The sequence below is a fragment of the Corvus moneduloides genome, chromosome 2, assembly GCF_009650955.1.
Source record: "Corvus moneduloides isolate bCorMon1 chromosome 2, bCorMon1.pri, whole genome shotgun sequence".
Lineage (NCBI taxonomy): Eukaryota > Metazoa > Chordata > Aves > Passeriformes > Corvidae > Corvus > Corvus moneduloides.
The window spans coordinates 30,205,976-30,228,458 of NC_045477.1; the positions used below are offsets into that span (position 1 = coordinate 30,205,976).

At 41.1% G+C, this 22,483-nt stretch overlaps 1 protein-coding gene across 3 annotated transcripts in view; it reads right to left on the reverse strand.

The window, feature by feature from the left end:
* TSPAN9 (tetraspanin 9) overlaps window positions 1-22,483 on the reverse strand; it is a 171,276-nt gene that overhangs the window by 148,059 nt on the left and 734 nt on the right. For 2 of the 3 annotated variants that reach the window (XM_032098883.1, XM_032098881.1), the window contains exon 2: window positions 13,250-13,293. The exons of the other annotated variant lie outside the window; for it this stretch is intronic. The gene's annotated coding sequence lies outside the window, so the exon portion shown is untranslated. The remainder of the gene's footprint in view (window positions 1-13,249; window positions 13,294-22,483) is intronic. 3 annotated transcript variants of the gene reach the window in all.

Sequence of the window (22,483 nt, forward strand, 5' to 3'; positions counted from 1 at the left end):
TAATTTAAACTTACATACCAACAAAAACTATGAAATAAATTGTTAGTGCTACAAGACAAACTTTCACTTTCTTGAGAAAAATTAAGAGAAGAGATCTTTAACGCATTCCCATCTCTGGCATCTCTCTCTTTGTTTCTGAAACAAGGTGGTTCAAAATACCCATCACACAGGAAGCACAGGCAGTATGTCTTCATAGCTACTATAATGTGAAACTATTCTCCCTCTTCAACTGATGTTCAGTTTAATTGCGTGATACAGCTCTAGAGGCACAAAGAAAGAAAATTAGATGCTAGATTTTTAGGTTTTAAAAAAACTGAAGGAATTAAAGCAAATTAATTGCTAAAATAAACATCACATAATAGGCAGCTAACAAAACTCCCTTCTTCGGGTAACAAAGAATGAAAGCTGTTCTCCTAAAGCTGATTTTCTGAAAGAACTGAAGTGTTTCAGCTGCCCTCTAGTGTTAAAATTAACGCACAGGTAAGCCAAGAGGGAGGCTGAGAAGATGCTTGAGTTAAGAAATTAATCATTATGGTTTATTTTTAACCACTGTAAAACTAAAAATTAAAAAGTAGATTTATAAAATACCACTGGGCCAATTTTGTCTTTAAAATTAAGGTATTCAAACCTTTCCTGTAATGTGCAATTCTGCCCCACAGCAACTACGTGAAATTACAGGAGATCTTTTACTCAGCTTCAGCCCCATATTTCAGCCTAAGGAGAAGTTCTGCTTGATGCTAAAAAACTAAATTATAAAATTTTAAAAGATAAAAGAATCAATCCTCTATTTCCATAACCCAAGTTGTAAGATAGGCAAATATTAAAACTTAAGAAATACTGGCTTTTATAATTCACTCTATTTAAAACAAACTGTTTATACATAAGCATGGCTGAAAAATTCCCCTTTTCCTCCTCAGGCTCCACATACAAATTTCAACTTGAGTTTAATTAGCATGCAAAAAAAGGAAAGCTCAGAGGGAAACCTTCTCTGGAGGGTTCTTCACCAACAAATTCAATGAAATCTGGAGCACCAATAACAAAACGAAGTTCATATGACAAAAAGGGAGACTGCTAACAGCATTAGGTACTGATAGAAGAAGGAGAAATGTTCTAACAGATAAGCTAAGTTTTAAGTTGTGTCTACTGCTTCTCATTCTGTCAGTGGGCAGTACTGAGCCTGGCTCCCACTTCATAATTTCCCCCCCTCCATGAGGTATTGTACACGTTGATAAGATTTTCCCCAGGCTGAACGGTCCTAGTTCTCACCGCCACTCCTTGTACGAAAGATGCTCCAGTCCCTTAATAACTTCTGTGGCCTTTTGCTGGACTAGCTCCATTATATCCACAGCTTTCCTTTGCTGAGGAGCTACAACTGGGCACAGTACTCCAGCTGCGTCTTAGCAGTGCTGAGTGTGGAGGACCACCACCCATCTCAAACTGATGGAAATGCTCTCCCTAACACAGTCCTGAATGCCTTTGTCTGCCTTTGCCACAAAGCTGGCTCATGGTCAGCTTGTCATCAACCAGACAGAGCTGTTTTCCAGAGGGTCAGCATGAACTGGAGCATGAACCAAGTATTCTTGGAACACATTCCTGCGCATATGCAGATGCTGTGGATGAATGGGAACAGTCAACACAAGTTAGCCAGTGACAAATAATGACTGACCAACTGGATTTGTGGACAATGGCAGAGCACTGGATGTGATTTACCTCAGCAAGTCTTTTAACAGTCTGGATTGGCGAGCAACTAGACAGGTAAAAAACTGCTTGGAAGGCTGGGCTCAAAGAAGAGTGGTTGAAGTGTCAATCTGTGCCAAGAGGAGAGTATTGCATGGGTCTGTCTTGAGGCTTGTCCTGTTTAACACCTTTATCAGTGACCTGGAGAAGGTGACACAGTACACTGATCAGGCTTGCAGATGACAGCAAACCAGAGGATGCAGAGAGTAAGCTCCAGGACAGAGCTACCATTTTGATGGACCTAGACAGGCCAGAGAAACAGGCCACCAGGAAAAGACCTCTGCTAAAAAGGATGTGTGGTTACCAGTGGAGACTGGGCTAAACAGGACTCAGAATTGCAATTAAGGCTAAAAGCTTACTGTACTGTATCCACAAGACAATACACAGTAGATAATAGAAGTGATTGTTTTCCTTTACTCAACACTGTACTAAATCCGTTCTGGGCCTCCAGTAAAAGAAAGTGTTGATAAAGGATGTGGAACTGTTGGAGTGAGGCCAGAGGAGGGACATGAAGATGATCAGATGGCTGGAGCACCTCTCTGAAGAAGACATGCTAAAATTTGGGGTTGTTCAGCCTGGAGAACAAATAGCACCTTCCAGTACCTAAAGGGGGTCTGAAACCTGGACAGGGACATTTTACAAGGACATGCACTGATAGGACGAAGATGGAAGGTTTCAAACTGAAGGAGAATCAACTTAGGTTAGATATAAGAAGCTTTTTACAATGAGGGTGATAAAACACTGGCACAGGTTGCCCAGAGTGTGACAGATGCCCCATCCCTGGAAACATTCAAGCCAGGATGGATGGGGTTCTGAGCAGCCTGGTCTGATTGAAGATATCCCTGCTCATTGCAGGGGGCTGGATTAGATGGCCTTTAAAAGGTAACTTCCAATCCATCTATTCCATGAGAAACCTGAGCAAGTCCTGCACCATGCAATGCACAAGGAGCGCTGGCATATGTTTGTATCACTGAGGAATGTTTGAGCTGCTCCACCCACAGCCTATCTGCTTAGTTAGCAGCACTTGTTGCAAGAAAATTTAAATGTGTCCCCACTCCCTCCATATGCCTCCGTCAGTACAAACATATTGATATGGGTACCAAGATGCACAAGGTTATATAGACACAGGCTTTTTATCAGGCTGGAAGCAAGCCCTTGAGAGGCTTCCATGACACAGATGGTGACCCCTGGCCTGTGTATCACATCCACAGTGCCACTGTCCTTACCATATCTGCTCTATAGGAGCCACTACTGACATGAAGGCTGCCAGTTGTACTGTCAAGTATCTGATCACGGTAGTCAGTGATGGGGCCTACACTTGATAGCATTAATCTGGACTAAAAATTCATGTCAATCATGAGTAAACTTGCTGACACAAACTATGAGAGCAGCAATAATTGAGCAGGGACAAACCAAATCACTGCCTGGAATGCAGAGTCTGATGTAATACTTGGCTTCAAGTTGCTCCCATGACTCTCAGTTACACATACAGATACAGTCACCCACATCACACAGCTACTTTTGTTCAGCAGTTTTGTGAAATCTGTCAAAAAATTCAGTGCTGTTCACACCAGCATCAGCAGAAGGCATTACATCAACCGTAAGCACACTGGATCTCTGAAGCCCAGTTAAATCTTTAGGAAGACAAAGGCAAATACAGTTTTAAAACATAGAATGATGTTAATAAATATTTGATAGGAATGTCGAGGTCTCTAAAGTTGACCAGAGCTCATCAAGTACAGAAGTTTCAAAATCACTTTGGTCAGGTACATACTTTTATGGCAGTGCTTCTGCTTTATCCACATTCTCAGCATGGTAACACAATTCTGATGCATGGGCATGCTCAGATACCACAACTAGCACATGTGCCATCCTTTGGGAATCTCTGAGTTAATACAGCATCTAGTCTGGCATCCATCCACTTTCACAAAACAACTCATCTAACCCAATTTCCCATCATCTTTGTTAACCGTCCCACAGCTGTGGGCAGAAAAATTCCCCAGGGCTCTTTCCTGACACTCCCATAAAACACCCTCTGGTTTCATGACGGAAGGCACTGAAACAGGAGGAAAATGCCTCCATTTTTGCTGACTCATAAGCATGCCTCCGATCGGATGTGACCACCTGCCCATCACATGGTGACGCAGCCACGAGCCGCGCTCCTACAGTACCAGAAGTTCACGGGTACCCACAGATTTCCTGTTTGTGGGCACTGTGGTCAGATCAGAGTAAATGCACCACAACACACAGTCTGACAGTGCTGCACTGAAAAAAATACTGCATCATGTGTAGCCTTAAAATGCTGAGTGCTGTCCTCAAACAGGACAAGAACCTCCCAGCAGTCGGCAAAAAGAGAAATCGCTCATACATGAAAATCCCTAATTGAACTTAATAGGTGGAGAATAGACTTAAGAACTGAAACCAAGTATTTTATATCCCACACCAGTTAGGAATTCTTGTGTTACCTAACTGTAACCCCAAACTGTTTTAAATGCACTAAACTCACAGCCCCACCATCAACCCTGATGATGACTTCTACAATCTATAATAATGATATGATGTATGAAAAGAACCATGCAATTTTCTTGTTTTTACCATCTTTGTGTTTCAGTGAACCTCCCCTTCTTTCTTTTAAGAATCCTGGGAGACTACTAGATTAAAAGATAGGATAGCATGCATAATAATACCATATCTTTTCAATTTTAAGTATTTCATATATTTGTTCAAGTTGGGTATCCATGGAATTATGGTAACGTAACAGAAGAGCCTAAGGTGAATTAACATGTTATTTTGAAACAAGGGTACACACACAGATCTGCAGCTTTATTTAAACTGAGTGCAGAGAAAAAAAAGTGGACAAAGTCACTACACTATTTTAACCTATACGAATGCTGAAGATTAGTCTTTTTCTCTCTCTTTACACACCCTCCCTTAAGAGAGAAGATTTCCATGCCCAAACGACTTTATTTCTTTCCACGTTCTGCTACATCTTCTCATTCATCAAAGGTTCATCAGCCTCATTTAATATATTTCAAGTTGGGTAGCTCAGGATGCTTTAACAAACAGGAATTTGTCTGAGCTTGGCTGGATTCCCTCAACTGCACCCTCATCCACCAGTTGGTACCAGCCAACTGTAAAGCACTGTTCCTGAACAAGTAACAATTGTTAAAATTAAAAAATTAGAGTTTAGGCTTTGTATTGTTCTGTGCTGCTATCAAAGGAAGCACTTGCATGAAAATACAAAAGCAGGAAACAGTAAAAAAGTACATTCCGTGGCACCAGCTCTTTGCCAACTTCAGTCTTCACTGTGTACTGTATCACACCAATAAATAAAAGGTGCACTGTGAGCAGCTTTAAAGCAAAAACAAATGACAAAAACCAAAACAAAACCCAAACCAAACAAACAGGCACCCCCCTCCAAAAAAAGAAAAAAAAAACAAGAAAAGAAAAAAACCCGAGCAGACTGAAGACTAAAGCACTAAACAATTGTGACAAGAAAAAAACCTTAACAAAGGTCAGTGTTGTCCCCGAGATTTTTATTTCAGCTGTCAGCTTTGAAAGCCAGATATATACAAATGTCAGTAAATGCAAAAGGTAAAAATTAGTACTCTTATACAGACATACTCACTGGCTTTCCAGAAATTCTCTCTTTTTTTTTTTTAATTATGTACCAAGGTTATAATAATAAATCGCAAGGAAAAATACAAGTTTTGATAGCATGCTGAATTAGTTACCCAAAACTGCAAATTATTAATTTTCAGTTCACCCCTGGAGTCCTCCTCCCATCTTGCATGTCTCTGGAATGACCCAAACAGCACCAAGGTGCGGCTGGACAAAGAGCACATCTGACACTTCTGTGTGAGGCTCCCAGACAAAAATCAGCTCTTGGCAAATCTTTACTCTCCAGTAGGTGAACAGAACTGAAAATCACAAGCCACGAGAGAAAAACAAACAGGCTTAAAGATGCATATTTCAAGCAATAGTGTTCACAAAGCTCTAAGTTTAAATTGCACGGCAACCATTAAAAATTTTAACATCAAAACAGCTGAGAGGCAAGCTAATGTCTTTACAAACAATTCGATGGGTGAAGGTATGGGTGTAAACGTCTTTGAAATGGGTCTTAATGTCTCTAACTTTGGGCAGCAGGTTTGCTGCAGAGCCCACACAGCTTGGCTCCTGAAACCCACAAGGGTCTGCACAAGCCTGAACTTCTGAGCTTTGGGGTAAAACAGTAGGTTCGAGGGGGGAAGATGTGGGAGGCGGTTCGGGAAGGCTGTACCTTCCCTGTACCTGAGCCAGTGGGGAAAGGAAGAGGGCAACATGCGGCCGGGAGTTTGGGATAAAAGGAGGCTGTGCCCTCCGAAAGCCCGAGAGAGAAAACCCCGCGGGCGTGTGACCCGGTGGGCTCTCTCCCTTTATTCGAATGAAGTTGCAGGACTGCTCTGTCTCCTTGGCGTTTGTGGATTTTCCTGACAGTGCACAAAACATGCACATCACAACACGCAGCTAACCTCTTCCTGACTGTTTCTGTATTCTTTTTGATACGCACCAAGCATGTAAGAAACAAGCAGGCAATGCTGTCAAAGAAGCATACCACACTTAAACATAAATTAGAGACATAAACACTATTTAGGCTAAAGATAAATCCCGGGAGACAAGATAAACTAATTGTAAGATATTTCATTTTTCAAAATAGGCTTTTAAAAAAGAAAACACATTTTAAAATCAAACCATGATATCTAAAGCTACCTAGCTTTCTGTTTTCACCTTAAATTGCACAAACGCTTTCAAAAGACTGCAAAAATTATTTTGACAAAAAGATACTCATCATGATACAAGTTCTGCTAAGTAATTGGTATGAACATACCTATTTTCAGCACTTTTATGTGGCAAATCCTTCACCTTTCAGCGTGTTTAGGCTGAGAACAATCCAAAATAACTACAGTGTCAACACTCTGTGAATGTTCCTTTCAGAGACAGAGCCCTTGGCAAAGCCTGATTGTGCTTTAAGCTCACTTTCTTCCCAAATTCAAGCTAACTTTTCCAATAATTTTTCTGTAAGGAAGAGTCTGTGCTTTTGCAACTGCTCCACACAAATTTGTGTTATCTGTCCAGCTCAGAGTCACAGGCACTGAATTCCATTTCTGTTCTTAGTCATGCATGGCTCACTCTCCATGCCCACAGCATCTCCCGTCACTCCCAGCACTGCTAGCAGTGTACAGTCAAGCCTGACCTAATGTGCTCCCCTGGAACAGAAGGCAAAAATAAACACACAAAGACAGCCCAAATGCTAGCAACCCTAGGTTCAAATTTTACCCATCTTGCATAGCATCAAATAGGCCACTTCAAAATGTTTGCAGCTTCACCTCCTCCCGGTTCATGTGACAGGCTCTTGTCAGCTCGTGTGTCTTTCAGTTTCCAGCTGACTTTACTGCCTGGCTTTGTTACTGAATACCTTATCAAGCCTCAACTCTCAGTTCAATCAAATAACTGAATCATGTAAGGTTCTGGGATTTGCTTGATGCAGACCACTTAGAAAAATAAGTTTCCTGATGAATTACTTCAGGAGATCTGTGCATGAGCCTCTGAAACCCACTACTAAGGGCAAAATGAGGAAACTCAGTACATTTTTCACATCTTGTGTGCTATACAGCAATAGTGCATTTATGCCATACGTTTTCCATTAATAATGCTGCTTTGTGTTAGCTGTCCTCAGATGTTGCACACCAAATCCTAGCTAGCCGACTATTTGTTTCCAAACTCGCCCTTTTTCCTTCTTAAACATTGCTGGCGCGAGGACTTTAAAAGAGGAAACATCCTACGATACTAGGTCAATTAATCTCCATGTCAGCCTGAGGGCAATACAGAGGCAGGCTGAGAAGGAGCTGGCAGGATGGCAAAGATAAAGCAGCTGAGTAGCACAGTTCAGTCAGGAACAGCACAGGGCTGAGCACGAGCTGACAGCCTCCCAGTACTGCCATGGCAGGAACACAAAGCAGGAGAGTGACTCATTAGCTTGAAAAACAGAATTAACAGCTATTGTTGATACCTACATGGATCCCCAACTTTTTTTTTTTTTTTTTTTTTTTCAAAAACACTGAACATGGCTTGGAAAATGGGCTTGGAAATAGCCTTAGCAATGACTTCCACAATCAATAATGATACACTGTGAAAAAAGTATCAAGTGTATTAGGAACATACTTCTGTGCCTCTGCTTGGGGGAAACCTACCTGCCTGAGGGGCACTCAGCTGCTGGAAAATCCGCAGCAACTGAACCAAAGTGCCAAGAAACACATCAGTAGGGAGAAATTTGATATTGGCTCTGCAGAGAGCTGGCTGAAAAGTGTAATGTTTTTTCCTCACTGGCATCTCTAATCTCTGTGATACTACAAATGTTTCTGCTGAGCGACAGCAGTATCCCTTTGTAAATGATGGGGAGGATTCCAGGACTTCTAGCGAGGCAAGTAATGCAGCTCCTGAAAATCCCACCTACCTCCATACGAAGCCACAGACTTCTCTCCTACACTGAAAAAAACTGTTCAGGGATCCCAGGAGCAACAATTTTATGCAAAAGAAGAGAAAGCAAGCAAGAATCCACTGACAATCAAAGCTTTGGTACTCTAGTAAGATCAGTTTCCTTAAGACAAATATACCTAACCATTCACAGCCTCTCTGAAGCTCAGCTGCATGACTGTGATATACACCAAGCAGAAATGAATAGTTAGGTCAACAATTTAAACACAGCAGCCAATAAATCCGAAATCAAAGTGGATTTGAATTGAATATACAGAGACTCTCCAGAAAATACTTAAGGTCTGATAATAGAAAATATGAAAACTACTGCTTTAAGAAATTTTGTTTAGTTCACAGCTGTCCAATAGGCTACCACAGGAACATGTACACATCACTGTTTAAAATGAGGCCTTTTTATTTCATCACAGACATGCAGACAAAAGAGATGCCACAAAACAAGTACCACGAACCAGCTCAGCCCAGAGAGATGGACCCCACAGCTGCTTTCAGGGGCTGCCATGCCCAAGAACTGCTCTGTGGAAGGCAGCTGTGGATCACAGCCCCCTGTGGGAGCTTGGTGACAAGCAACAGGGACAACAAGCTAAGTAAGAGCAGAAAACTGTGCTCCATCACATTCCTCCATGCCTTCTCTCACATGACAAACAAGTAAGAGACAGCCTCACCCCATCATTCATAAGGAGATTTGGTTATACATGTCACTAAATACTGAAGTGAAAATCTTTCGCCATATTAAAAAACTTAAATAAAAATCCACCCATGGGAAAGTGCCACAAATCTGATATTCCAAGGGAGCAGAAGTAATAACAAAACATGTTAATGAATGATGGGGACAAATATTCCAGGTTGAAGCAACCTGAGAAGAACCAGTGATTAACTCAACAGTATCTCTGGGACAAATAATTTTCCTTTCCCCATAACTAATTTATCTTTTGCCAGTGGGGTGCTCTTATACATGGAGATTTAACTTTATGGCACATTAAAGTTTAGCTGTATCATATTACTTAGTAACTTACAGGACAGGATCATTTACAATTTTGCCTCAAGGCCTCAGAATCCAGTTTAAAACAGAGACTCTGAAAATGAAATTATCCTGACCTGGCCAAATGCCAGCCCCAAGGCCACTGCCCACAGCAACTTTCTTTTCCTCAAGCTACCTTAGCAGAACTTCTAATAATGTTCCTGAAGATGTGACCTAACATTATCCATTTAATTGGACAAGCTCTTCTTATGACCAAGAACAGAGACTGATGCCAAGTAGTCATTCAAATCAGACATGAACAAGATGTTGGCCCAACTGTGGAATATCTGAGCACATTTCACACAATTTGCAAATACATGCCTTTGGCACAACGGGGTCATCAAGTTATTTCTATGACTGTAAGACAGCCAATACAAGTTAACAAAACCTCTTCTCATACTTCTCTTTCTCGCCTTGCTTGCCTGATCTCATTTTGGATTAAATTCTACAGCTTGTATTTGTTCAGTAGGTCCCAGGTGCTCCCCTCTGTGCCTCACTCTGCTGGGCACAGTATGAAAAACCTGCGAGCAATGACCCTGCTCACAGTCCCAAACAAACCACACAAATGAAGAACAGCCCTGCCCCAATGAGGTATCCAGGGTCACCCTAGAAGACCTCACAGTCCACCACATGGGTAAGGCACAGTGACAACTTGATCCCATACCTTAAATAGCACCTTAAACATTTAAAACCCATTATTCAATACATCCTATATGTCAAAATATCCATCTTATCTGGAATGGCTGCCTGCCAAAAACAAACCGTCACAAAGCATCTCACACGCCCTTTTTGATTTCATTACACAACAGTGTTTTACAGACATTTAAAAAACCCCAGTGTGTGGTGGTTTTAAGATATAACTGAAGATTGTCTTCACTATTCAGTGTGGGTCTGAGTTCTCTACTGAGCAGTTTCCTACAATAGCTTTTGTAATACACTGTATTTAATTTTGAGTGATGAGTAGCAGCATTTCACTCAACTTCAATACCACAGATCAGCAAGGCATTCAATCACTTTGTTTTAACAACAATTTGTTGTTCAGGTTCTAGAAATTCAAGTCTGGCAAGCTTTTTAATATGCATGAGTACATTTCATAGAAAGCAAAAAGTATGTTTCCCATTCTGCTCAGCAAGTTTAAGTCCTATCTTCTTCGCACTTTGAAAGGAAAATTCTTGAGTTAATACAAAAGGGTATCTGAAATCCAGCAGCTAATGCTGATAAGCAAGGTAAAGAAAGTGGGGTAATTTCTAAACCTCCATTAGAGATGGGATACTAATTTTTCAATTTGCTGTGAAACAGATTTCAGAAACATAATGGAAAGGGGGAAAATTGCACATTACCATGCATGCAAGAAAAATGTTTGAAATATCCTATTTATCTTCCCTCTCTAAGGGATGTGGATTCTTTTGTACTCCTTGATGATGTGAATCACAGATCAGCATTCTGGGAATCAAGCCTATTCCCATTTACCAATGTAATATGATCATTTAGCATAATTAACACACGATATTTCGTTACTGCCATGGACTTGGACCAGATCTGAAATGTAAATATTTGCCAAACTGTACATCCTAGTGCCCAGTGCTACACAATGTTGTAACTTAAGACATTCACTTGATTTGCTCTGTCTTCTGGGGGTAGAGTTAAGGCTGCTGTGGGAATTCTCACTTTCAAAACATGAGCAGCTTAAACATTATAGATGATGTTACATTAATTTCTGCAGTATCAAATTTTAAAGGTGTGGAAACAAGATGAAAGAGCTTACAATACAGCAATCATTTCAAGTGGCACAAGAATGAACAGAAAGAAAACTCCTGGAACAAATAACAACCATTTCGATCTTCCCCAACTATCTTTTCCCTAGTGTACTCCATCACCCAGCTCTCCTAGGACACAGTAATCAACAAACCATCATTCTGTGTGATTCAGAGCACGGCACACATGCAAAAGGTAATCAGAAAAATCATTGCAAGATGTAAACACACAGCAGCCTTATGGAGAGATATTATGACCAAGACAAGACTCTTTATAACAATCTTAAATTCTACAGCATGAAATTTCATAGGTTCTTTATCTTACATACTGTAACATTGTGTCTCATCTATTACAAATACAGATGTTACCTGTGTCAATGCCTAACACCCCCCACCTATCTTTTCATTCTTTGCCTTGCAACAGAAATACTGGGAAGCTATTCACATCTGTGCTGGTTTGGGGTTTTGAGGTAGAGTTAGTTTTCTTCACAGCAGCTGATATGGGGCTGTGGTTTGGATTTGTGCTTTACAAAAGGTTAATATAGAGATGTTTTTGGTGGTGGTGAGCAGGGCTTACACAGAGCCAAGCCCTTTTCTGCTTCTTATATTGCCACGGCGAGGAAACTGGGAGTATTGGGAAGAGACACAGCTGAGACAGCTGACCCCAACTGACCAAAGGGATATTTCATATCATATAACATCATGCTCAGTTTATCAAGTGAAGGAAGAAGGAGAAAGGGAGGGAGATTAGAGGGAGGGCTTTTGTCTTCCCAGGTCACCATTCCATGTGATGGGCTCTGCTCTCCTGAAGATGGCTGAACACCTGCTTGCCCGTGGGAAGCACTTTTTTTTAATTAATTTATTTAATTAATTTAATTAATTAATTCCTTGCTTTGCTTGTGCTTGTGGCTTAACCCATGAGTTTTCCAGCTTTCACCTTCCAATTCTCTCCCCAATCCCATTGGTGGGGGAGTGAGTGAGCAGCTGTGTGGGGCTTGGCTGTTGGCTGGAGTTAAACCACAACCATGTCTAATATCAAATGTGCAGATTTTAACCTTGTTGTGTACCTCCTATTAATACCTCCTGTTACTGATTTTTCTCTTGGAACACACAAGTCCTACAAGTGAAATTTTCCACAGCAGTTAGACAACAGAACTATTGCCTTGACATTGAAAACTCTCTCAGGATATTTCCAAGTTCTCTCTTAAATAAACAGCATCTTTGCAGTATCCCCAAGACTGAGCCATTGCATTGCATGGCATCACCTGTAATGATGATTTACACAAGAGTAAAGGAAAGCTCCAGCATTCCTTTTTTTAGCCTCACCTAACATGTTCTTAGCTTTTCCCACTTACAAGATGATTCTTTCCCTTCATAGACCATAATCTCCTATCACTCATCCCAAAACGTACAACAGTAAATGTTCTTTGCCTGCAGCTGTCATGACAAGTTTTACACAGCAGCACAGAAGTGTGAAACAGTTCTTGGCAAGCTGAGTACAAGAGTGGACTATTATCTCACTGTTGCTCTCACTGCTTGGATTTACCAAGCTGCACTCCTTGCAGCCTTTGGCAGAACTCATGGCATTCAGCAGAAAGGTGGACCACCTTGCTTTCCCTAAAGGAGCTGCTTCTACTATGTGAGAAACTTAATGAAAGGTAAGCAGTGCCACATCTTCCACTCACTCCTGGCTGAGGCTAAATCCCTGAAGAACATAGGGAATGTAAAAACACAAAGCAATGGGCCTGCAGCTGTACTAAGACACCTAATGCCAGGGTAACCAAGATGAGTCTATTTTTCTAAGCCTGTTTATAGAATTACCCCTGCACAAAAGGATAAAACTTAGATGGACTAATGAAAGTGCTATCAGTAGGAACCTTGTTTCACTCTTCCCTGCTTCCTTTCCCTACAAATATCACAGACAGGTAAGAAAACAGAGGAAGAGGAATATTTGCATATAATGAAGAGGGGTATCGTCCTCCCCTGTTACATTTCCTTCAGTACTTCTGGCAGCACTTGGACACAACCCAAACAACAAGCACGTTACTCTGGACTCTCTCAGCATTTGTGGCAAGAAAATAACAGATTACAAGAAGGTTTTATAAGGGCTGAGTGTTGGACCAACTCGTCTCCCCGTAATGTCAATGTGAGCAGTATCAAAGATAATGATGAATGACTCCAAGAATACTTCAGAGATCTTACTTACTGAGGTAATTGGATGTACACCAAGGAAAAAGTTGCAGACCAAACCTGGAAATAAGAAGAAGAAAATGAAGTTTTTTGCCTTTTAGACCCACTTCCCACCACAAACATAATTAGCTTGGGATGACAGAAAGGAGACATTAAAAAAAAAACAAACAGGAAAAGGTATATCAAATTCTATCTGCTTCTGAACAAAAGGAGTAAATCTTAACACTGGTCTCTGGGGCATAATATACTGATTTGATCTGGACTCAAGTTTAAATAATGGCAATACACAAATATTAAAACAGACTTACAAAAACTAAAGGGAAAACAGAGATCACAGGGAAAAGCAAAAGCTGTGTGTCTATTAAATCAAAAGTGCTAGTCAGAAAAATCCAGTGCTTCTACCCCTTGGCATTCAGGTCCCCCATTATCACCACGACTCCTGATGACCTGCTTATAGCAGCCAAACTAGAAATTAAGCAAGACCCTTCCTGATGAACTCTCCTCCAGTAGCCTTGCTTTCTGACTGGTGTCACCTTTGCTTCTAGTACAACAAAACACTGCTGAAGTGAAACTCACACAAAATCACGCAACAGAAAGCACCCTACCTTCTCCAATTTATACTGGAGATTTCAGGCCTGTAACAGCACCACCTCAATGTCAGAAGGGTGCTACAAAAATAGAAAACTGACCAAAGTGAGACTAGGATTTCCTTCAACCATATAGAGGAAAGACATGGAACAGTGTCATCTCCACTGTTTAAAAGCCCATCAATATTATTGCAACTGCAAACAAAAAAAGTACAGACTAATTACTGAAAAAATTGTGATTATTCACCAAACTTGGTCATGGAAATGTTTCCATTATTGCATTGTTGTTTTTGATTTTTAAATTAATGTTTTCCCTTCACCTGATTCACTGTATCAAGTAAGACACCGAAACATTGCTGCTGATTTCACACGGTCTGTTTACTTAACCTGCTTCAGCACATGGACACTTCAACAGATGATACACATCAGTTCTATATATCTTTGTTAAAGTGGACTAATGCTATATGAACTCATAACTGATATCAGACTCCGTGGCAAGGACTTGCAGGCATCCACCAAATCTAACTCCCCAGTGACACAGGTAACAACAATTTCAGCCACTGAACTACTCATATTGAAGTCAAGAGTGCCTAAGCAATAACTAATAAATAATAAAATAAATATATAATCTTAAAAAATAATCAAGAATTAAACAATCCAAGCTTCCCACAGCTCCATTGGGTAGATGTTGGCTAGTTAATCAAACTGCTGTCACACACAGTATGCTGTCAGCTATGCTTATAGATGAACTTTCTCCACCACTGATATAAGCCAGTTATGAACACAGCATGATCTGTAACAAAGGCAGAAATGGCCTGAGAGGAGCACTTGAAGTCATGTAATCCTGCAAAACAGGTAGCAGTCCTAGCCATGTCCAAGGTACACTGATTGGCTTGACAAAAGCCAGCTCTACACAGTAAAATTAAGAAAGGAAAATGAAATGCTTGCAAGAAAACTGTCAAAGAGGTCTTGTTGTTGGCCAAGGTAAACATTAATAATAAACTCAAGGAAACAAGACTCTTCTGACAGACCAGAACTGGTGACATGAAAATTCATGGGCAGATGCAACTGAAGAGCTCAGTTCATACCCCCACAGATTCACTATTGGGCTTGGATAGGTACAAGATTGTTGCAAAAAACTATGATACAAGGAACAGCCACTCTGCAAATCCTTCAGAAACTTGAATCTTTCACTATGTTTTCTACAAGAGTAAGGAACTGTACTCAGCAGCCAGACAACCTATTCAATCCACAGTCGACAGCAGAAGAAAATAAGGAGACAAGTCTGCCTTCCAAAGCAGAAGTCCTATAACATGAGGGCTAACAAAACCTAGAAGAAAATGCTGATCTTTTCTCTTCTAGAAAGCTCAGTGACTGGTAGGCACTTATCTCCTGGTAACTGTTAGGTGCATCACCACACCTTGTCCTCTGAACTAAAGCATGCTTGTCTTTCAGCTCCTCAAACCATGTCCCAAGGGCAAGCAAAGTCTGTTTGCTTTTGTAAATGGCTGCCTTGGACCAATGTCATCACCAGGTAAGTACCTACTTTGGTTGTCCTTGACAGTTTTGAGTTTGCCATGGGGATATTTTGTACCTCAAGTATGAGTACATTTTATTAATAAAATTTAAACCTACAGCTCTAACCACTTACAGATCTTTGAAACAGCAACTGGGCTGTCTAGTGATACAAGCAGAAATAGTCTGGTAGTGATCTTCTACCTAAGACTTAAGAAGAACATGGAGCAATGAACATCACCTCTCAGTATCTTTTAAAAGTAAAGGAGGGGGATGACTTAGCACCTTCAAAACAAACAAGGGCCTTAAGAAGATTTTGACAAATTACTTTCAAATTTTAAAAACAGAGGAACTAAACAGTACTTTCTAAAACAGAGAGAAATATGGGGATTCCTAAATGAAGCAACATTTCTCTTTAAAGAGCTCTTTAAAAGGCAGTTCAAAAAAAAAACCAGCTGCATATCTAAATGACTTGGACCAGTTTTGTTTCCTTTCTGTGGTTTAATGTAGAAACAACAAGGAAGAAATGGACTAAAGACAGCAAAACTGTTCTGTTCTTACCATAGAACGAACTTCCTCAGCTCTTCAGAGAGGAACTGATTGAGAACAGAATAAGAAGGAAGAATTGAAGATAGAGACTAAACAGCTGTGAAAACCAAGATATAATGAAACACAAGCAGGACTTTTTGTTTTCATAAAAGAAAGCAAGATGCAATAGAGATTGCTTGGGTGTCCCTAGAGAGCAGGAAACTGAAGGTGGATTTTTCAAGGAAAACAGACTGCTTTAAGAAAGATGACTTAAGAAATTATTTTACAAAAGACAGATTGAAGAGAGTTTCTTGTATAAGTCTCAGGAGGTACTTTGCGGTGACCATTCACCAGGAAAATGGTGTGACAACATGGAACTTGGAAAACTGAAAGCCATCCAGATAAATTTACATTACTGTGTGAAATTAAGACTCTGTCTGTTCTCATTTCCTCCTCCTGGTTCTCCTTAGAAGATCCCTTCTCTGCTTCACATCCTTTTCACTTTGCCTTCTATATAATGAGAATAGAGAACACATCCAAAAAGTCAAACACATCAATGAAGTCTCTTCCTCTACAGATAGTCAAATCCCTCTACAGATCACTGGTTCTAGCAATTACTTTCACCATGGCCTTCATATCCTAATCTATGACCATATTCACCTGAAATACTGTCCTGGGTCTTCCCACATGAAACAGGGGAAGTTTCAGTGTGTAGGATTTAGCTGATCTTTCATCCTGAGTAGGTGTGAGGGGAATATATTGAGAATTTTCCCAGAGTTGCAGTTCTTCCCCCTTGCTCTTCATCTTTGATGGCACCAAATAGCTCAGCATTAGGCATCTATGCTATTTATATCCTCCCTATAGATGTCTCTGCCGCTGTCCACAGTGTCCCAGGTGCTATGAATGCAAAGTCTTGCCAGTTCTGCTGCTTTCTCCACTTCTGGGAACATAGACCAGCAAGAGCTTTTCTAACACTCAGAGCCACTGCTACTTGGCAAACCTCAGTGAGACAGCACAGCAGCACTGGAGAGATCCAAATGCTCTGATGTATGAAAGAAAAACACTTAATTTATATTTGGAAGGTTTCCTTAACAAGCTTTTAGGCCAGCCATTTAGGTTTTTTTTTACAAGGAGACATGCTTCCATCTGCATGTTAGTACAGGTCTCTGTTGCCAGAACCATTATCCCATTCCCCTAATGGTATTTTGTCCACATGTATATAAATGCATATAAACAATACAGTGCAGACTGTCCTCCAGTGGAAACAACATACTAGACATTCTCAGAACATTGCTTTCAATCCTTCACAACTTCAGCTGCACTTTCTTCAAACAAAGTCAGGTAACAACCTTCATTCACATATGGCTGCAGTCTTAAAATGGAATGCAAAGCTGATTTTGGGATAAGTATATATTTACAAAATCAAGGAACTGTTTAAAATAAAGCTGGATGAACATCTTGGGCAGAACCACCTTACACCGAACTGTATGCAGAGTTGTGGATAAAAAACAGCACTAGAGAAACAGAAAGGAAAGTAGGCTTTCAAAAGCATTCTTGAGTTATTTAACCTTTAGAAATGTGCAAATGAAAATCGAAAGTCTCCTTGCCAGAGCTCAACAAGAGTTTGGAGTACAGCTGCAATCACCATAAATGTGATTGTCAGCACACTGCCATAAGATACTTGAGGAGACAGCACTGACTACCCAATTGCACAGGACAACTCACTTGGGTTCTTCCCACCAGTGTCCTAAACCCAGGATTCTTTCAACTTCAGGCTTTGCCTCCCTCAATCCTTCAGGCCAAGTGAATTTAATTAAGACTGAAATTAAAGGACACCAAATATAGGAGAGTTCACAGAACCCTCTGCTCTCTAGGATTTGCATTGATCCCTGTTCCCTAGCACAGAGTCTCAAAATTTTGATCTAAGTCGCCTTCAAACCTGCTGACAGGGTGTGACATTTCAGCTCTCGGTTCAGTGTACCACCTCATCCTTCCTTTTCAGCCCTTCCTCCCAGGGGAGGGCTGCACACTTCCTCTCCCTTAGCCTAGTGCCTTCTCAAGGCTCCTGCCTTCCCACCCATTCCCCCCAAGCTCCTTCTCCAGTCTATCCCTGCCTCCTGCCCAGACATGCCACACACGGATAATGCAGCCCCTGTGGTCCTATGCCTGCGTGAGGCTGATAAATTCCATCATACCGTCACTATGAGCTTACACAGACCAGTCCAAGACTTGTAAACCAGTGAGGATGGCCCAGGACAAAGGCAGCTCTACTTGAGCAATATCAGAGCAGAAACTAAAGCCCAGTTAACACAGTTCAGCTGATTCTAGAGACATACAGTGACCTGGCCTCAAAAATATCATCAGCTTTTCACTAGTTAATGCAGTTTGTTTCCCCTTTTGCACTTGCAACAGGGATCACGGAAATAAACACCCAGCTATTAGTCACTTGCAGCTCCAGAAATATCAGGCGTTAGAACAGCATGACAGCGTTTGCATTACAAAGGAGAACTCTGACAGCAAAAGGGAAAAGTGCTTTCAAAACAACTTTAATAAGTTTTCCTGCTTTACCTTTTGAAACAAAGATCAACACAAACTTCAAATCTTTTAAACTTATGTTACTACTTCAGTGTTATTGTAGTAATGCAATGTCATATTCACATCACTGTAAAGAAATGCTAAGCTTAATTAATACCTTTGTCCACTTAAAGGCTTACTGGAGCATATGTTTATGATTTAGTCTGCCCCATCTGCCTGGAGCTATCCCTACAACATGCCTGTCTGTTTTACACTCTTGATTTTAAAAGCTGTTCAACAATAAAATTTTTTCACCCCTCCTCAACAGGCAGTCTAACAGACCAATACATCCCACTGGCATCAAAACACAGCTCATTACTTACTCAGGATCCTACATGTCCTATCTCTTCTTTCTTCCATGTGAAGCACAGTCAGATGTCTCCTTTCTTACTGGGCTTGCAGACAGTAACAGCTTGCAGCAGCTGGGCTTTGCCCAAGGATCATGCCTCATTCTACAAACTCAAGCCCTCAAGGTTTATTTTTTGACAGCAATGAATGCAAGTGTTTGGAATATCATCAGAAAACAGACGGAAAGGTGAGGTAGGGCTTGAAAGACATTTAAGCAACAGTGCTGTCCAGCTGTATTAACACTTAACTCACAGAGACACATCACTTTCCCAGAACACCTGTGCAATGAGGAAAGCATCCAGCATCTTTCACTGGAGAACAACGTCCTGCCTCATGACAAACACACTGCAGAAAACATGTCACTGAACCACAGAAAGTGACCCACAAGACATATTTGATGGGGTTTTTCCTAGGAAACACAGCACTGACATTCAGCAATGCATGTTTCACAGGAGGGAGGCTAAAAGGAGCTGCAGAAACAGCCTCTGGAAGTCAGTTTTAGGAGATCAGGAGAGATGAATAGGAAGTGCAGAGCGCACTAGTGACACCTCTTTAGTCTCCAATAGAGCATCTTGTTACACCTCAGTAAAATACACAAAGGTTTGTATCTTCCCAATGAGTACTTCTCCTCAAAATTAAATTCTAACATCATCACACTGAGTGAAGAGATGGCACTTCCTCAGCACATCCCTACTTTTCCACAATTTCACTGCCATGTAGAGAGGAAAAGACAAATATTTATTTCTGATCCACTCACATTCTCTGGGTATTGCTAAGGTGGCCTCACCACGACCTCAATCCTAAGGTCTGTTAACAACCACAGCACAAATGGGGAGATGATCTGCTGGTCCTGGAAAGTTTATTCTATTTTCTAGAGAGTCAAAGAAGGCAGCTCTCAGATAAAGAGCTATTCCCTGGTCATACACTGTCTTTCCTCAAGCTCAGCACCATGCTTTACTGTCATTACACTTCCTGCATGAAATTTGAAAGAACATGGTTTGTTCTATTCCAGAACACATCTTTAAGTGATGTTACACTAAAAAGGCACTTTTTACTTTGACAATCACTAAAGGAAAACAAGTCTACAAATACAAAGTATTCCACTACCCACATACACACCTTTCCAGCATAAGCTCCTAGCATAGTGAGGAAAGTGTTTAATTTAATTTCATTCAGCATCTTAGCAACACATCAGCATCTTAAAACCTTCCTTCATTTCTTCATCTGGGGTATTTACAAGTATTGTCATAGTTTTACACACCTCCTTCCTTCTCAGACCAAATGGCTGCCTGATCTCAGGATCAGAGAATTCATGTTGGAGCAGGCCTGGGGGTGTTCCATCATGCTCTACCTTACACAGGGCCAACTAGGAGGTCCCAACAGGACTTTATCTGCTTTGGCCTTGGAAACCTGTGAGGACAGACATTGCACAACCCCTCTGAGTAACATGTTCCAACATCTGATTGTCCTCATTGCAAGAAATGACATCGATCTTGAACCTCATTTCAACTTTCCTTTGCTGTACCTCATGCAGCCACCACATACCAAACTGTAGAAGCTCTGTCTTCTGGAGAACCTCCTCTAAAGTACCAGAAGGTCTCTACAGGTCCCATCAAAGTTTTCTCCAGGCTGAACAAGCCTAGTTCCCTCAGCATATGATCCTCATGCTGTACCAGGGCTCTGAGAGCACTGAACAGCTTTTAAATGCTCTCTTAGCCTCACATCCATCCTCACTCTCTGCTTAAGGCACCAGGGACCCCATTTTAGCTCTGGCTGAGGCCTTCAGTGCCTGCCCCACCTGTGTCATAGCTGTGCCTGCCTCCAGCCATGTGTGTGAATCCTGGTCCTGGACCCTGTTGATGCAGATCCTGACCTGAGAAAATCACTTCCTTGGGTACTGGCTGCAGTCTTATTAAAACAGCCCTGAGTATTGTCAGCTGCCTTCACTTCCAGGGCACAACACTGGCTCGAGCTCAGCTTCTTTAAAGCATTCTCATCTCTTTTTGTCATGCATCAATAAATCTAGTGACATTCAACGTAGGAAACTAACGGGGCATCAGTCACTTGCAAACAGCACAACCCTGAAACATGACAAAAGGGAGAAACTGAGACAAGTTTTCAATTGTAAAACCCAAGTACCTCGGGAATATTAACATACTACTTCTAAAACAAGCACTCACTTCTGCTCCATACCAGCTCTCTCAGAATAATACCAAGACAAAGTCTCAGATTCTGTAGTGCAAACTTGCCAGTTTCACATGTGACACAAATGTGAAAGTAACTCCTCCAATCAGTGCTGCTACCTCAGTGTTGGTTTTCTATTTTAATCTGTGCTCTTCCTGTGTTTCACTTTTCTATTGCAGTTTTTTAGTCTGTGTGTTTGGGGAGACAGGGGTTAAACACTAAAAATATACAGTTGTGATGGAAATACCCTCATGGACAGGCTGAGGTTTGGCATGCTTTGGAAGAAAATAACTTAAAATAGCACAGAAAGCAAAGACTGTGGGATATGCATCTCTGATAGCTACTTTCTGTTAAAATAACCAAAATAACTTAAGATAACACTGACATTCACAGTTAACCCTCTACCCTGCTCAACAGAGATGAACAGGGCCATTCTAACCCCAGAGCTTTGCCTGAATAATGCAAATGACATTGCATTTGTTATGTTCTGACCCCAAGGTCTTCTTATGCAGCTTTATTAATGACAATTAGGCTTAAAGAATGTACCCAAAACCAAGTTTGCCACAAGTCTCACAGCCCCATTATACAAAAAGCTTTGCCTGTAGGATTTTTAATATGATCATCACAGGTCTAAAAATATGAAAGGGAAAGATCTGGAGGCAGAAGCTATATTAGCTCCATCAGTTTTCACACTTGGAGCTCAGGCAAAATGAAAAATGGAAGCAAAGGACATAAAACTTTTTCCTTGGTGTTCTCAACATCGCATTGATAATTTATCTTTTGACATTCTAAAAGTTATTGATTGCTAACTCTGAACCCACATTCCATGCCAACACAACTCATATGAATGCACACTTCAGTGGCTGCTATCCTTTGAAATTATACAACCCGGCTACAAAGGAGTCCACTACCAGCTTAACAAACAAACCATTAAAACAATTGGTGGCACCTGTTACTAAGAACTTTGCTACAGGAACATATTAAGTTTTGGCTTCCACAGGCAAACGTTTAGGCCCATCTAGGAATGGGCCAACAGCCCAAACAAACTGCGTGATTTAACTTTCATGGCTGTTCTAGAGAATATTTAACTTTTTCCCAGACATATCCCAGGTGACTTATGCCCAAGTCTTAAAGTAAGTTCAATGCAGTCAGGTAGGAAAATCAGGTGCCCCCATTCCTGTGGTTCAAACCACAGAACTATACAGAGTAAAAGCACAGAATGAAAGAGTTGATAAAAGGATTAAGTACAGAAATGCAGCTCATCCTCATAGCCTAGTTTTTCTCTTAACACAGCATCCCCATATCACAGTTCCTCCCTCCTGCCCATCAGAAATCCCCAGAGCTACAGGCCTTCCCTAGAGGCAGACCTCACAGAGCTCCCACCTCCCACCAGGAGCACGGGGACAGGCGGATATCCAAGATCCAGCAAGAAAAGTTTCCGAAAGCTTTAACAGGAAAAGGCCACGCTGGAGTCAAGTTTTACATAAGAAGGGGAAAGGCAGGAACCGCTGGCA